The sequence below is a fragment of the Macaca nemestrina genome, chromosome 18, assembly GCF_043159975.1.
Source record: "Macaca nemestrina isolate mMacNem1 chromosome 18, mMacNem.hap1, whole genome shotgun sequence".
Taxonomy (NCBI): domain Eukaryota; kingdom Metazoa; phylum Chordata; class Mammalia; order Primates; family Cercopithecidae; genus Macaca; species Macaca nemestrina.
The window spans coordinates 24174752-24184974 of NC_092142.1; the positions used below are offsets into that span (position 1 = coordinate 24174752).

At 41.7% G+C, this 10223-nt stretch overlaps 1 pseudogene; it reads left to right on the forward strand.

Moving 5' to 3' along the window:
* The first annotated feature begins 4416 nt into the window (after nucleotides 1–4416).
* Nucleotides 4417–5631, forward strand: LOC105485044 (nucleophosmin pseudogene; annotated as a pseudogene).
* The last annotated feature ends 4592 nt before the right edge of the window (nucleotides 5632–10223 follow it).

Below are 10223 nucleotides of genomic sequence, written 5' to 3' on the forward strand. Positions count from 1 at the left end.
TGGAATCAATTTCCCACCCCTTTTAGACTTTGTGTTAGTTAGAAGTCATCAATTTCTTTCCAGGGATAAAATGCAGCTTGCAAATGTGTTTTGTTTGGCTTGTATAATGTTCAAAACAGTTGGCAACATTTTAAAATGGGAAACTTAACATGCAAATTTGGATTCCTAGCCTTGTTTCTGCGTGGCAACAATTAGTTAGGGTTCAGTAGTGGCTGTCCCCCTTTGCATGAGGCACGTGGTCTCCAGTTGGCCTACTTTACTCTTTTAGTTTACTGCCTGTACTCTATGGGCATTTGAGCTTGTGTTCCTACGTCCTTGCTTTAACCTATCATAACATGTGCACAGCAAATCACCGAAACTGAGTCCAGGCTATCCCAAAGATTTTGCAGCGGTGTCCAACTTTTTCTGCATTATCTCTGACTCTTTCCTATCCTTGACTTTATCTGTGGTTTGTAGGTTTGCTGTAGCTCTGTGGGTGGGGCATTCACACCTGGTATCTCTGTACTGACTTCCAGTTCTCTCTAAAATTACCGGGCTTCATAAACACCCAGGGTCTTCTCACTCCAAGCCACCTTCAGTAGGTAAAGTATTCTGTCTGAGTTTAGCTCCTCTGGACATAACCTTTTGTATTGGTCTGTTAGGTTGGCATCCAGGTTGGGTCTGCTTTGGTTCATCAGAAGGGAAAATTCAGGCAAGAAATCTATTAAAGGAGAATCCATGTAAATCCAGGACCCTATCGTCGATGTCCTGGGGGAAGATCCTGAGCTAGGAGTTCAAGTGGTTTCTGATAGAGTGACACTGGAGGCTGAACTCACCTGGAAAGCTCATCTCAGGTGGGGTCACACATGTAGCTTTTATAAGGATTGGCCAGAGGGGCCCAGTGGAGACAGAAGTGTGGCCAAAAAGGAGTTGGGTGACAAATTAGACTCTAGCTGGGCCCAGGAAAGAAAAAGGGTTTTGTCTGCTGATAAGGTTGAAGGTTAGGGTCCTGTCCAGGCAGGCCAGCTCCTGCCAAATTCTGAGTGAAGCTAGTTGTTAGCATTGTGTGGCAACCCAGGTCTTCAAGGGATAATACTATCACAGGCCCTTTTGTGCTTTGGAGTGCCTGATTTTCATAGAAAATCTTCATATTTATGCAGAAGCAGATTGGCAAGTATCTTTGATATGTGGCCTAATCCTATACATTTCACAGTATGGTCATAGCGTAATTTGTAAAACTAATTCATGTAAAGTCTATAAAAGTTAAAAAGTCCCCACTCAGTGATAACTACATTACCATTTTTATATTCCTCACAGTATGCTTTCTATGCAAATATGCATAGATTTATTTTATTTAATTATTTTCCAAAAGAGAAATCACACTGTATTTAGGTTTGTATTTTGCTCTTATTCTCATAGTATGTGAGCATTTGTCCAAGTTATCAAATATTTTAAAAAATATCTCTTAATGCTTGAATATTTTGTCATTTGGATCTAAAGTAACATGTTTAATCACATCCTCATTGTTAGATGTCTAGATTATTTTTGTTTTATTCACTAATAAAAATAATTCTGGGATGAGAATCCTTCTATCTTTTTTTTTTTTTTTTTTTTTAAGAGACAGGGTCTTGCTCTGTTGCACAGGCTGCAGTACAGTGATTCAAACATAGCTCATTGCAGCCTCCACTTTCTGGGCTCAAGAGATCCTCCCACCTCAGCCTCCTGAATAGAAGAGACTACAGCAAATGCTACCATGCTCTGCTAATAATTAAATTTTATTGTAGAGAAAGGATCTTGCTGTGTTGCTCAGGCTGGTCTTGAACTCATGGCCTCAAGCAATCCTCCTCCCTTGGTCTCCCAAAACCCTGGAATTACAGGTGTGAGCCACTGTGCCCAGCCTATCATAAATCTTTGACTCTCTGAAAGCTGCTTTAGATTAAGTTATTAGGAAAGTAACCAGGGAACTCTTACGGGGGTTAAGATCTTTTTCAGTTGATTTGCTTAGATTTTCCAGGTGGATAATCACATATGCAAATAATGAGAGATGTTACCACTTGCTTTTCAATAATTATACCCTTTATTTATTTATGTTTCTTGTCTTATTGCATTGGCCAGACATTTCAAAGCAATTTAAAATAATTAGGGTCATTGTGGGTATCCTTATTTTGTTTCAGATTTTTAATGGAAAAGCTTTGTGTTATACTGCCACATTTCATATGCTTATATTTTATTTAGGGATTTTGCATTTATATTCGTAGATAAAATTGGTCTGTAGTTTTCTTTGTCAGGTTTTGTAATGGGGTTATGCTAGCTTTCTGAAATATAATAGGTTTCTCTTCTGCACAGACATTTTCTGTGTCAGGAGGAGATAGCAATTTCCAGCAGGCAAACATGCTGGATATTTGACAGGCCAGTTGGGTTGTTTTCTTTCAAAGATGCAGACAGAAGATCCATAATTGAATTCCCACACTCAACTCAAACTGGTTATCCTGTCAGGGAGCTGGCATGTAAAATGATGTGCAATTGCTTCAATTACAAGAATTGAAGCATTTAGACAATTCTCCCTCTTCTGTTTGAGATGCAGGCTCTGCCTCTGAGTTTAAAGCTGTCAGGAGTCCAATTTAGTCACTTTGAGACTCCAGGAGTGTTCTGTGGGCCATCACTGGTCCTGTTTCTGCAACAGTGCTAATACGTCAACTGTCATCCCTGTGTAGAGACCTTGCTCCCCATCATACACTTTTGTGCCAGCCCCTTTGCTAGGAGACTTGACACTGTGTTGGTAGGAAAGATGCTTGACTGTCACACTCATCTTGTTGCAGGATCTGGAGAGTTGACACTTAGTGCCCCTGTCTGGTGGCTCTCCAAATTCCAGGTCAGATCCAGCAGGGCTGAACTCTACTGATATGCTCAGTGCAAGTATTGGGTCAGCAGTAGAGATGCAGAATATGGCCAGTTTAACTATCAGTTTGCCCATGATAGTTAAGGCTTTGTCCTACGTATCTCAGGAATCCATCCTTTCCCCCCTCCATCCTCACTGCTCTTACCAGGATTATTGCAAATAACACCACAATTGGTCTGAACTGTTTCTAGTCTTTCCCTTGCTCCAGTGTCTCCATCCCCAGGCCTGCCACATGATGTTTCTCAATTATCAGTGAGCCAACTAGTAACCTGATTTGATTAACTCTTTCTTAAAATCTCTCTATGGGCTGGGTGCGGTGGCTCACACCTGTAATCCTAGCACTTTGAGAGGCTGAGGTGGGCAGATCACCTGAGGTCAGGAGTTCGAAACTAGCCTGGCCAACATGGTGAAACCTTGTCTCTACTAAAAATACAAAAATCAGCCAGGTGTAGTGGCAGGTGCCTGTGATCCCAGCTACTCAGGAGGCTGAGACAGGAGAATTACTTGAACCTGGGAGGCAGAGGTTGCAGTGAGCCAAGAACGTGACATTGCACTCCAGCCTGGGCGACAATAGCGGAACTCTGTCTAAAAAAACAAAAAAACAAAAAACAAACAAAAAACAAAAACTCTATGATTCCCCAGGGGACTTCAGATAAAGTTGAAGCTTTTTGTCATGGCTTATAAAGCAAATCTGAAGTATCCCTCTCTTTTCTTCTCAGGCCTGACTTTCTTCTTTTGCCCTTTATGTAGTTCAGCTTCACAGTGATTCTTTCTATTTATTCCATGCACCATTCTCCCCCCATGCTTTCCCCTGCCTGAGCAGCTACTATCTGGTTAACATCTACAGTTGACCCTTGAACAATGCAGAGGTTAGAGGTGCCAACCCTCCTGCAGTAAAAAAAAAAATCTGCACATAACTTTCAACTCTGCAAAACTTTAACTACTAATAGGCTACTATTGATGGGAACCCTTACTGATAACATAAACAGTCAATTAACACCTTTTTAAATGTTATAGGCATTGCATACTGTATTCTTACAATAAAGTAAGCTGGGGGAAAGAAAATGTTATTAAGAAAATCACAAGGAAGAGAAAATATATTTGCTATTTATTAAGTGGAAGTGGATCATCATAAAGTTTTCCATCCTCATCATCTTCAGGTTTAAGTTAATCGAAAGTAACATTCAGAGAAACAAAGATTTGTGATACGCTCGGCACAGTGGCTCACGCCTGTAATTCCAGGGTTTTGGGAGACCAAGGGAGGAGGATTGCTTGAGGCCATGAGTTCAAGACCAACCTGAGCAACACAGCAAGATCCCTTCTCCACAATAAAATTTAATGATTAGTAGGCTGAGGAGGAGAAGGAAGTGGAGGGGTTGGTTTTGCTGTCTCGGGGTGGCAGAAGGGGAAGAGGTGGAGGAGGCAGCAGGTGAGCCAGGAGAGGCAGGCACACTCAGTGCCACTTTTATTGAAAAAATTTGCTCCCTGGTGTGATTCCGTCCTGTGCGGCTGTTCTCTGGAGCAGCGTTCGTTTATCTCCGTCCGCCTTCTCTCCCACCTAAGTGCGTGCTGCCACCTGATGGAAGATTCGATGGACATGGACATGAGCCCCCTGAGGCCCCAGAACTATCTTTTCGGTTGTGAACTAAAGGCCGACAAAGATGATCACTTTAAGGTGGATAATGATGAAAATGAGCACCAGTTATCTTTAAGAACGGTCAGTTTAGGGGCTGGTGCAAAGGATGAATTGTACATTGTTGAAGCAGAGGCAATGAATTATGAAGGCAGTCCAATTAAAGTAACACTGGCAACTTTGAAAATGTCTGTACAGCCAACGGTTTCCCTTGGGGCCTTTGAAATAACACCACCAGTAGTCTTAAGGTTGAAGTGTGGTTCAGGGCCAGTGCATATTAGTGGACAGCACTTAGTAGCTGTGGAGGAAGATGCAGAGTCAGAAGATGAAGAGGAGGAGGATGTGAAACTTTTAAGTATATCTGGAAAGCGGTCTGCCCCTGGAGGTGGTAGCAAGGTTCCACAGAAAAAAGTAAAACTTGCTGCTGATGAAGATGATGATGATGATGAAGATGATGATGATGAAGATGATGATGATGATGATTTTGATGATGAGGAAGCTGAAGAAAAAGCACCAGTGAAGAAATCTATACGAGATACTCCAGCCAAAAATGCACAAAAGTCAAATCAGAATGGAAAAGACTCAAAACCGTCATCAACACCAAGATCAAAAGGACAAGAATCCTTCAAAAAACAGGAAAAAACTCTTAAAACACCAAAAGGACCTAGTTCTGTAGAAGACATTAAAGCAAAAATGCAAGCAAGTATAGAAAAAGGTGGTTCTCTTCCCAAAGTGGAAGCCAAGTTCATCAATTATGTGAAGAATTGCTTCCAGATGACTGACCAAGAGGCTATTCAAGATCTCTGGCAGTGGAGGAAGTCTCTTTAAGAAAATAGTTTAAACAATTTGTTAAAAATTTTCCGTCTTATTTCATTTCTGTAACAGTTGATATCTGGCTGTCCTTTTTATAATGCAGAGTGAGAACTTTCCCTACCGTGTTTGATAAATGTTGTCCAGGTTCCATTGCCAAGAATGTGTTGTCCAAAATGCCTGTTTAGTTTTTAAAGATGGAACTCCACCCTTTGCTTGGTTTTAAGTATGTATGGAATGTTATGGTAGGACATAGTAGTAGCGGTGGTCAGACATGGAAATGGTGGGGAGACAAAAATATACATGTGAAATAAAACTGAGTATTTTAATTAAAAAAAAAAATTTGCATATAAGTGGTCCCTTGTAGTTCAAATCAGTATTGTTCAGAGGTAAAATGTACTTATCATTCTAATCTCAACTCAAATGTCATTTTCCATAGATGTTTCTTGACCACTCCAGGATGAGTTGGTGACTTTTTTTTTTAAGCTTTATTTTAGGTTTGAGGATACTGTGCAGGTTTGTTGTACAGGTAAACTTGTTTCATGGGGGTTTGTTGTACAGATTATTTCAACATCCAGATATTAAGCCTAGTACCCAACAGTTATTTTTCCCGCTCCTCTCCCTCCTCCCAACCTCCACCCTCAAGTAGACCCCAGTGTCTGTTGTTCACTTCTTTGTGTTCATGAGTTCTCATCATTTAGGTCCCACTTATAAGTGAGAACAGGCAGCATTTGGTTTTCTGTTCCTGTGTTAGTGACTCTCATTTTCTCTTGCATAGCACCTGTATCATGAGCACATTTAATAATGCATTGCATTCTGGTGCTTCCCTGGACACCTTAGAGGCAGAGAGGAAAAAGAGCCATGTCTGCTGTTTTCCCAACATGTAGCATATTTCTCTGCATATAGTAGGTACTCAATAAATATCTATTACATTAACAAATGGTAGTATTGCCTCTTAGGGAGGTCTTTTCAGTCACTCATTAGTAACTTGATTTTCTAACTGGGAAGGTGACTCCTGAGTGAAAAGAAAATTGAATTCAACTTCCACTTTTGAACCTGAGGGATAACTTTGTAGATGTTGGACCAATGAATAAATGAATGAATGAAAAGGTAATGTATAATGTGTTCAATGCCTGACACAGTGCAATAGAGATGATTCTTCATTTGAAACCAAAAGACTGGGTTGCATCTGGAAACCTTTACTTACTACTTGTGTGATTTTGAGTGTGTGTTATTTTTCTCCACCATCTCAATGTTATAACCTAAAACATGGATCCATAATTCCTGCTTACCTTATAGGTTTACTGAAATAATGTATTTAAACACAATGTATAAATCATTAATCATGATACAAAAGTGAGATGTTAATACAGTAAGGCAGCATGGTGTGATAATTCTCGCTATCATTTGTCAAGTGCTTGCTGCGTTCAAGAACTTAACTTGCATTATTTTATCTTCCTGATCATCTTGGTTAAAATATGTCTTTATTTTATTTTATTTTTATTTTATTATTTTTTTTTGAGATGGAGTCTCGCTGTGTCACCCAGGCTAGGGTGCAGTGGCGCGATCTCGGCTCACTGCAAGCTCCGCCTTGCGGGTTCACACCATTCTCCTGCCTCAGTCTCCCGAGTAGCTGGGACTACAGGCGCTGACCACCACGTCCGGCTAATTTTGTGTATTTTTAGTAGAGATGGGGTTTCACCGTGTTAGCCAGAATGGTCTCAATCTTCTGACCTCATGATCCACCCGCCTCGGCCTCCCAAAGTGCTGGGATTACAGGCGTGAGCCACTATGCCCAGCCAAAATATGCCTTTTTTTTTTTTTTTTTTTTAACCTATGTGGCAATTGAGCCTTTGAGAGGTTAAGTAACTCATCCCAGGTCATGTGGCTCGTAAATGGCTGAGCCAAGTTTCAAATCCATACTGGAATGGTGGAAAGATGGCAGGAGTTGGTCCCAGAATACTCAGGTGCAAGTCTTGGTACCTTTATTTACTAGTTCTGTGATTTGGAGGCGTATCTCTTAGGTCCCTAAGCCTCGATTTTCCAGTCTGTCGAGAGGGGATCAAATATTTACCTCATTGGATTGTTGTGAGGGTTAAAAAGAGTTTTGCAATTTATTGGACCATACTTTTTAGCTCTGTCTCACCATATATATTTTTTTCTAAAGCCCAGTAGAGAAAACAGTCAGCTCAATACTAATAATTTTGGTTCCCTCCTAGTTTCTTAGCCTCTTCTCTGTTTTTGTTGTTTGTTTTTTGAGACAGGGTCTTACTCTGTTGCCCAGGCTGGAGGTGCAATGACAGCTTGCTAGAGCCTCGACTTCCCCAGGCTCAGATGATTCTCCCACTTCACCCTCCTGAGTAGCTGGGACCGCAGGTGTGTGCCACCACATCCAGCTAAGTTGTGTATGTTTTGTAGACATGGGGTTTCATCATGTGGCCCAGGCTGGTCTCAAACTCCTGGACTCAAGTGATCTCCTGCCTTGGCCTCCCAAAGTGCTGGGATTATAGGCGTGAGCCACCGTGTCTCACCTCTTCTGTGTTTTGGAGAAGACCAGAGATTATTAGAGTGTAAGAGCATGGACTTGTTCTACGATAGGCCCAGGTTCACGTACTGGTTCTGCCACTTACAGGCTTGAGGAAATTATTTAACCACTTTAAGCCTCTGTTTGCTTCCTCCCCAAATGGGGCCAATGACAAGTCCTGTGTCCTAGAATTATTTATGAGAACCAGATGAGATACTGTGTGTAAATCCTTCATCAGTCCCTGTTACATCAGAGAGGTTTAACAAGTGATACCAAAGGCAATACCTAGATAAGAAATAATAGCACATTCGACATTACACACATTCTAAAGCACTTTAATATGAACTAAGCCAATTTTATTCTCAAATTAGCCCTTGACATTGATATTATTAGTTTCCCATTTTACAAATGAGGAAACCATTGCTCATATAATTTTAGTAATTTCTCCAGAGTCACCCCACCAGGGCCCATTCGCGCCTAGGATTTCTTACTTTGGGAGCGGTACTTCATCTACATTGGCAGAGTGATAGAGGCCAAGGAGAATTTAGAGGCTCCAAGGGAAAACGATAGGAATAAGTGAGGTTCACCTGCAGTCTTCAAGAAACAGCTCAGAGGTCAGAGCTTCTGAAAAAGTTCAGTGCAGCGAACTAGCTGGGGAATATTAGTTTCTTGAGCATGCTGAGAAAGTTATTGAACCAGTGAAGCTGAGAGTACAATAGTCCTATTAAATGACCTCTCCTCTCTTCTCACATTTCTGTGCTATGACCCAGAGACAGTCGAATGGCTGGGACGGCTCCATGAGTGTCCATACGGCATTTTGCAGATACATACCGGGCCATCAACCCTGCTCCATAAATCCCCCAAACTGGGCTAGGTCATACTAGAAATGGAGGAATTTCAAGGATTGCTACAAGACAATTTGTACATTCTTCAAGGCCACTAGGTCGAGCTTCACATATGGATTTTCTAAGGCATTCTAAGGCAAACTCTGTTGCCTGAAAGAGGTCTTACATCTCCCTTATATCATGTGTTTTAAAATAGTATTTGATATCAACAATCAACAAAGTTGAGATCTTTTTATATATGGCAGCTCAGAGAGACTGTTACTTTCTCAATGTCTGGCCACTACATAGTGGCAGAGCCAGCATTAACCTTCTGCCTGCAAATGCCCTCTCTCCGCAGAGGGAAGGGTAGGAGTTGAGTCTCTAAATCCATTTGTGATGGCACTGACAGGTGGCAGCACCTTGATCTTAAACTTCTGGCCTCAAGCGATTCTCCCTCTGCGGCCTCTCAAAGTGCTGGGATTGCAAGCGTGAACCACCACGCCCAGCCCTGGCAGTACCTGAGACTCTCTATTCAGTGGCTGGAACTTTGGGCAAGTGAATGAATCTTCCAAAGCCTCATCAGTGAAACAGTGGTACCAGTTTCCTAGGGTTGTTTTAAATATGAAGTGAGAAAATGCATCTCAGCTGCTCTTGATCACGTCGAATCCCATCACCTGAGCTGTTGAATGAACAGTCAGGATTCAGACCAGGAAACCCATGCTGCCTGGCTTCGGAGCTCTTAATCATCGGGAGCATAAAGTATGAGCAGGACGGGAAAGATTTACGCAGAGGACGGGCTGGAGAGTGGGGTTACAACGTGCATGACTTTCTAATACATCGATGGCAAACGTTCATTGAGCTTTTGCTAAATGCCAAGCCCTGTTCTAAATACTTTACATGTAGTCACTTATTTCACCTTCACAAAAATCCTAGGAGGTGGAAACTATAGTTAACCCTATTTTATAGATGAGGAACCTGAAGCAGGGGGGTGTTAAATGACTTGCCCAGAGTTACACAGCTGGTGAGTAGAGTTGAGCAATGTAGCTCAGGAGTCTACCAGCTTAACCATTATAGTAGGCAGCGTATTTAATACTCATTAGAGAAGAGCTTCTCAAACTCTGCACTATCGACATCTTAGGCTGAGTAATTCTTCACTGTGTGGGGGCTGTCTTGGGAATTGTAGGATGTTTAGCAGCATCCCTAGCCTCTACCCATTAGATGGCAGTAGCATCACCACCATGCCAGTTAGAATAACCCAAAATGTCTCCAGATACTGTCAAATATTTGCGGGGGGTGCAAAATTGATTTGAAGCTTGGCTTGGCCATTTGCCACCTGTGTGACGTTGAATGAGCTGCTTAACATGTCTGGGGCTTAATCACTTCCTATGTAAAAGGGATACACATTTTAGCCAGGATGATCAGGAGGATAATATAAAATGATGCATTAAAGTTCTTGCATGTAGGAAGCACTCTGGTACGTAGGAATTATTATGCCATGCTGCCTTAATGGAGTAACACTTCACTTTGTGTCATGAGTGACACAGTGTGCTTTCA